Raw genomic sequence first — 7,406 nt, forward strand, 5'->3', positions numbered from 1 at the left:
TCCCTTATAGGAATAATAAACTACATTCTATTCAATTCTATTCTATTTTATTCTATTCTATTCTATTCAGCCTCCTGGGAGAACATCCGGAGCTGAGCTCCACTCTTCAGCGAATGAGATGGAAACGCTCTTTGGTTTAAACCGTTTTCTGTATCAGAGCCCTGGAATGAGTCAATTTAGTCACAGTTTTTCATGATATGGACGCCGCCATGTTGGAACCAATAATCACCGGTAAGCAGTGATTGGTCCAAGTCAGTCTGAGTTTCTATGGCAACCACTCTCACCAATCAGGGGTGAGCTCGTCGGAAGACCACACCCCTACCATTTAAAAGCGGCCTATGTGAAATCTGTCAGATGAACATTTTGGATGAGGGAGCCAGCAGGCTCCGCCTAGTTTCATAACTTGAATAACTTGAACTGTGGAAAAAATACCGTGAAAAAATGAAGATGTTAAAAAAATGGTTCTTCTGACCAATAGAATGACTGAAGAACAGATGTTTATTTCTCTATGGAAGTCTGGGAGATTTTGGTTTCTTGGAGCCACTTCCTGTTTGAAACGCCAGGTGGGGAAAGAGTCGCTCTCTCCAGTTCTGGTCGGGATCTTTTGTTGGGCAGGTTGTCCAATGATGGGGTCGGCGGTTCGATCCCCGCTCTCTCTAGTCAACTGTCATTGAGTCCTTGGGCAAGACACTTTTTCTTTATTTTATTTTATTTTATTTTATTTTTTTTATTTGGGCAAGACACTTAACCCTCCCTGCCTCTAGTGTGAATGTATGTGAATGGTCAGAGAAACTGGCAGCCACGCCCCTGTCCGTCTGCCCCAGGGGCAGCTGTGGCTACATCAGTAGTTACCATCACCAAGCATGAATGAATAACGGACACATTGGAAGCACTTTGAGCGTCTAGAAAAGTAGATAAATCCAATCTATTATGATTATTTGTTTCTGTATTTTGTTGGGAGGAAGGAGACCAACCAGAACTGATGGTCTTGAACCGGAATTTTTGCAGGATTTTCCTCTTTTGACGTATTTTGAAAGATCGGATCACTTGAAAGGTTTCTTGTGGATCCTCAGGCTCTGTCCCTAGAGACCAAACAGAGGAGCTGATTCAAATGAATTAAAGACTAGTTGCACGTGGACACTGTTTTGGAAACAGAAAATCTTAATTGGGGGCCTTTTTTCAGTTTTGATGTACAGTTTTTGTTGAAATTAAAGCTTGACTGAAGTGAGTTGTGTGTGTGTGTGTGAGAGAGGTCAGGGACTCTCTAAAATAAACATAGTAGTTTTAGAGAGTTTTTCGTTTATAAAAACAAAGAATTTAAGTAAAGAAATGCACCTATGTGGGATATAACATGACAATACCTTTTTGGATGAAGTTATTTTGAATGACAAAACCTACAAACTCCAAGCAAAGGCTCAAAAGAACAAAAGTGAAAAGCCTCTGATTAAAACCTTTAGAATGTCTGCAGAGCTGCTGATAAGGTAGATTTACATTCAAAGGGAGATATTGAGTTTTGTACACATGTAACACAAACTTCTCAGACATTCCAACAAAAAATAGCTCATTTCTGAACTATTCAGAAAAGTTTTGTAATATAATTTTTCCTTTTTTTAAGTGTTTGTCTGCTTCTAAAGGAATTCTACAGCTTTTAATTTCCTGTCTGTGCCCATACCATCACACTCTCACCTCTGTGCTTCCCTGCAAGGCCATGCCTTCAGTCTGTCAATGTCACTGATTTCATTCCACGATCTAAAATAGATGGAGGTTATCTGTGTCTTTTTTCGGGGAAGCTTTCTGCTTTTTAGATGAATCCAAAGAAATAAATGTAATAAATAAATCTTACGCTGTCACAAGAGCTCTGATCAGTCAGAGCGCTGGTTTACTCAGGCCGGTGACGTCAGTGCCGGATGACATTCAGGCTCTGCAGTCCATGTGATTCAAATGCAGATCATGATTTCAAATCAGAGTTTTGAAAACCTGACCTGGAAAGTCCTTCCCTTGCCGGGGTTTCTGTGGGTCTGCAGTTTCAGCGTGAAGCCTTAACGGTGTTTGTTTGAGCTAGTTTGCTTCATTCTAGATGACAAAGCAGATTAAAGCGTTTGGCAGATAACTGCTCAGATTTCTGACGTCACGCTGCTCAGTGAGATAACCTTCAGTCAGTCCATGCAGTTATTAAGTGGATTAACCCCTTTAGATTAGTCTCGGTCTTTTCTCCCATCTGTCCATGAATGCACCACAGTGGTGGACGGTCACACACATGCAGAAAGACAGCTGAGGGGGTTCAGGGAAGGCCTCAAACAGGAAACCCGTGTGTGGTCCTGCTCTCATGACGCCTGCTCATGTTGGCCTTTTTTCTGGGTTGATGTGTGAAAAACAGAAATATAATCTGTGATGATCTGAACCGGTCTGAGAAGCAGCGTGGATGTATCAGGGGGGGTCACGGCATGTTTGTGTGACGAAAAATCAATTCTACATGCTCTGAGCACAAAATCCCTAAAAGAAAAAAGGTCTCTGAACTTCTAGAGCAGGACAAACGTCTGCAGGATCATGACGCTCAAAGGTTACTGTCAGTAACGAGGAATCTTTCCTGACGCTGCCTGGTCTTTGATGCCCTTTGTCAGTCACGCCACTTTCAGGTTAATCATGAGTCTAAGCGGCCTTCACTTCAGTTAACTGTCCACACTCTATTTAAGCAACTGTTTTTTTTTAATTCTTTTTGTTGCTCCCATGGTTTGCTCATTTTCCAGTTGGTTTCTGTCACCAAACCGGTCTCCTGTGTTTTGGGTCCTTCACCATCAGTTCCTGACAGAATGACCTAACCACCTTGGAGCCAGCTGGAGAATCTTTACTGCAGTGGCAGGATTTTTTTCCACTGCAGTCCACGCTATGTTAGATTGAGTTTCCCTACAGCCATAATCAAGTCACGTCATACCATGTCCACCCAATTTGTTCCTGAAGAGGGTTGTTGGGGGCTGTCGTTGAAGTTCTCCTGTGGAGGGTCACACCGGGATCGCTTCTTCGTGTTCCCTGTCCTGATCCTGCAGAGGGCCGCCGGGGCCGCTCCTCTTCATGTGTCTGTTCCTGTGGAGGGTCGCTAAGGCTGTTCCTCTTCATGTGTCTGTTCCTGTGGAGGGTCGCCGGGGCCGCTCCTCTTCATGTGTCTGTTCCTGTGGAGGGTCGCTGGGGCCGCTCCTTTTCATTTGTCTGTTCCTGTGGAGGGTCGCTGGGGCCGCTCCTCTTCATGTGTCTGTTCCTGTGGAGGGTCGCCGGGGCCGCTCCTCTTCATGTCTGTTACTGTGGAGGGTCGCAGGGGCCGCTCCTCTTCATGTGTCTCTTCCTGTTAAGGGCCGCCGGGGCCGCTCCTCTTCACGTCTGTTCCTGTGGAGGGTCGCCGGGGCCGCTCCTATTCATGTATCTGTTCCTGTGGAGGGTTGCCGGGGCCGCTCCTATTCATGTGTCTGTTCCTGTGGAGGGTCGCAGGGGCCGCTCCTCTTCATGTGTCTGTTCCTGTGGAGGGTTGCAGGGGCCGCTCCTCTTCATGTATCTGTTCCTGTGGAGGGTTGCCGGGGCCGCTCCTCTTCATGTGTCTGTTCCTGTGGAGGGTCGCAGGGGCCGCTCCTATTCATGTGTCTGTTCCTGTGGAGGGTCGCAGGGGCCGCTCCTCTTCATGTGTCTGTTCCTGTGGAGGGTTGCCGGGGCCGCTCCTCTTCACGTCTGTTCCTGTGGAGGGTCGCCGGGGCCGCTCCTATTCATGTGTCTGTTCCTGTGGAGGGTCGCAGGGGCCGCTCCTCTTCATGTGTCTGTTCCTGTGGAGGGTTGCCGGGGCCGCTCCTCTTCATGTCTGTTACTGTGGAGGGTCGCAGGGGCCGCTCCTCTTCATGTGTCTGTTCCTGTTAAGGGCCGCCGGGGCCGCTCCTCTTCACGTCTGTTCCTGTGGAGGGTCGCCGGGGCCGCTCCTATTCATGTATCTTTTCCTGTGGAGGGTTGCCGGGGCCGCTCCTCTTCATGTGTCTGTTCCTGTGGAGGGTCGCAGGGGCCGCTCCTCTTCATGTGTCTGTTCCTGTGGAGGGTCGCAGGGGCCGCTCCTCTTCATGTGTCTGTTCCTGTGGAGGGCCGCCGGGGCCGCTCCTCTTCATGTGTCTGTTCCTGTTAAGGGCCGCCGGGGCCGCTCCTCTTCATGTGTCTGTTCCTGTGGAGGGTCGCCGGGGCCGCTCCTATTCATGTATCTTTTCCTGTGGAGGGTTGCCGGGGCCGCTCCTCTTCATGTGTCTGTTCCTGTGGAGGGTCGCAGGGGCCGCTCCTCTTCATGTGTCTGTTCCTGTGGAGGGTCGCCGGGGCCGCTCCTCTTCATGTGTCTGTTCCTGTGGAGGGTCGCAGGGGCCGCTCCTCTTCATGTGTCTGTTCCTGTGGAGGGCCGCCGGGGCCGCTCCTCTTCATGTGTCTGTTCCTGTGGAGGGTCGCAGGGGCCGCTCCTCTTCATGTGTCTGTTCCTGTGGAGGGTCGCAGGGGCCGCTCCTCTTCATGTGTCTGTTCCTGTGGAGGGCTGCCGGGGCCGCTCCTCTTCATGTGTCTGTTCCTGTGGAGGGTTGCCGGGGCCGCTCCTCTTCATGTGTCTGTTCCTGTGGAGGGTCGCAGGGGCCGCTCCTCTTCATGTGTCTGTTCCTGTGGAGGGTCGCAGGGGCCGCTCCTATTCATGTGTCTGTTCCTGTGGAGGGTCGCAGGGGCCGCTCCTCTTCATGTGTCTGTTCCTGTGGAGGGTTGCCGGGGCCGCTCCTCTTCACGTCTGTTCCTGTGGAGGGTCGCCGGGGCCGCTCCTATTCATGTGTCTGTTCCTGTGGAGGGTCGCAGGGGCCGCTCCTCTTCATGTGTCTGTTCCTGTGGAGGGTTGCCGGGGCCGCTCCTCTTCATGTCTGTTACTGTGGAGGGTCGCAGGGGCCGCTCCTCTTCATGTGTCTGTTCCTGTTAAGGGCCGCCGGGGCCGCTCCTCTTCACGTCTGTTCCTGTGGAGGGTCGCCGGGGCCGCTCCTATTCATGTATCTTTTCCTGTGGAGGGTTGCCGGGGCCGCTCCTCTTCATGTGTCTGTTCCTGTGGAGGGTCGCAGGGGCCGCTCCTCTTCATGTGTCTGTTCCTGTGGAGGGTCGCAGGGGCCGCTCCTCTTCATGTGTCTGTTCCTGTGGAGGGCCGCCGGGGCCGCTCCTCTTCATGTGTCTGTTCCTGTTAAGGGCCGCCGGGGCCGCTCCTCTTCACGTCTGTTCCTGTGGAGGGTCGCCGGGGCCGCTCCTATTCATGTATCTTTTCCTGTGGAGGGTTGCCGGGGCCGCTCCTCTTCATGTGTCTGTTCCTGTGGAGGGTCGCAGGGGCCGCTCCTCTTCATGTGTCTGTTCCTGTGGAGGGTCGCCGGGGCCGCTCCTCTTCATGTGTCTGTTCCTGTGGAGGGTCGCAGGGGCCGCTCCTCTTCATGTGTCTGTTCCTGTGGAGGGCCGCCGGGGCCGCTCCTCTTCATGTGTCTGTTCCTGTGGAGGGTCGCAGGGGCCGCTCCTCTTCATGTGTCTGTTCCTGTGGAGGGTCGCAGGGGCCGCTCCTCTTCATGTGTCTGTTCCTGTGGAGGGCTGCCGGGGCCGCTCCTCTTCATGTGTCTGTTCCTGTGGAGGGTTGCCGGGGCCGCTCCTCTTCATGTGTCTGTTCCTGTGTAGGGTCGCAGGGGCCGCTCCTCTTCATGTGTCTGTTCCTGTGGAGGGTCGCAGGGGCCGCTCCTCTTCATGTGTGTGTTCCTGTGGAGGGTCGCCGTTGCCGCTCCTCTTCATGTGTCTGTTCCTGTGGAGGGTTGCCGGGGCCGCTCCTCTTCATGTGTCTGTTCCTGTGGAGGGTCGCAGGGGCTGCTCCTCTTCATGTGTCTGTTCCTGTGGAGGGTCGCAGGGGCCGCTCCTCTTCATGTGTCTGTTCCTGTGGAGGGTCGCAGGGGCCGCTCCTCTTCACGTCTGTTCCTGTGGAGGGTCGCCGGGGCCGCTCCTATTCAGGTATCTGTTCCTGTGGAGGGTTGCCGGGGCCGCTCCTCTTCATGTGTTTGTTCCTGTGGAGGGTTGCCGGGGCCGCTCCTCTTCATGTGTCTGTTCCTGTGGAGGGTCGCAGGGGCCGCTTCTCTTCACGTCTGTTCCTGTGGAGGGTCGCCGGGGCCGCTCCTATTCATGTATCTGTCACTGTGGAGGGTTGCCGGGGCCGCTCCTCTTCATGTGTTTGTTCCTGTGGAGGGTTGCCGTGGCCGCTCCTCTTCATGTGTCTGTTCCTGTGGAGGGTCGCAAGGGCTGCTCCTCTTCATGTGTCTGTTCCTGTGGAGGGTCGCAGGGGCCGCTCCTCTTCATGTGTCTGTTCCTGTGGAGGGTCGCAAGGGCTGCTCCTCTTCATGTGTCTGTTCCTGTGGAGGGCCGCCGGGGCCGCTCTTCTTCATGTGTCTGTTCCTGTGGAGGGCCGCCGGGGCCGCTCCTCTTCATGTGTCTGTTCCTGTGTAGGGTCGCAGGGGCCGCTCCTCTTCATGTGTCTGTTCCTGTGGAGGGTCGCAGGGGCCGCTCCTCTTCATGTGTCTGTTCCTGTGGAGGGCTGCCGGGGCCGCTCCTCTTCATGTGTCTGTTCCTGTGGAGGGTTGCCGGGGCCGCTCCTCTTCATGTGTCTGTTCCTGTGGAGGGTCGCAGGGGCCGCTCCTCTTCATGTGTCTGTTCCTGTGGAGGGCCGCCGGGGCCGCTCCTCTTCATGTGTCTGTTCCTGTGGAGGGTTGCCGGGGCCGCTCCTCTTCATGTGTCTGTTCCTGTGGAGGGTCGCAGGGGCCGCTCCTCTTCATGTGTCTGTCCCTGTGGAGGGCCGCCGGGGCCGCTCCTCTTCACGTCTGTTCCTGTGGAGGGTTCAGGGCCCAAACAGGGTGGGCCGTTGTCAGAAGTTTGGCTGGTCCGAGGAGCAAAACGGGAACATGGGAACAACACTCCAGCAGAAATGCGTTTTTTTAAAGCTACCCACTGAGTTACTGGTTTTTATGGTGTTTGTGACAGAATTTGCCCATTTTCTCACCATTTTCCCAAAACGTGTTGTTGCTCTGTTCTCTCCTGAGCCGCCGCTGAGTGAGTTCAGGTGCTGTAGATGTGGCCTTTGGCGTAAACGTGACCGCAGTTCTGTTTGTTTTTCACCGCAGAGCCGGACAGACGGGTAGATTAGCAGAGACGAGAGGAAATCGCTCAGAAAAACAGGGCCCCCGCTCCAGCTGACGGCAAACACACACCTGCCACCTGTGGCCTTTGACCCTCTGCTCTGCTCTAAGGGGGGGTGGGGCGGCGTCCTCGTTGACCCCCTCACTGCCTTCTGCAGCTCCTATGTTCTGACATTTACACTAAACTCACAATCGGGTTGACATTCTTCGGAT

This window comes from Oryzias latipes, chromosome 1, assembly GCF_053564925.1.
Source record: "Oryzias latipes strain Hd-rR chromosome 1, Olatipes_Hd-rR_3.1".
NCBI classification, from domain to species: domain Eukaryota; kingdom Metazoa; phylum Chordata; class Actinopteri; order Beloniformes; family Adrianichthyidae; genus Oryzias; species Oryzias latipes.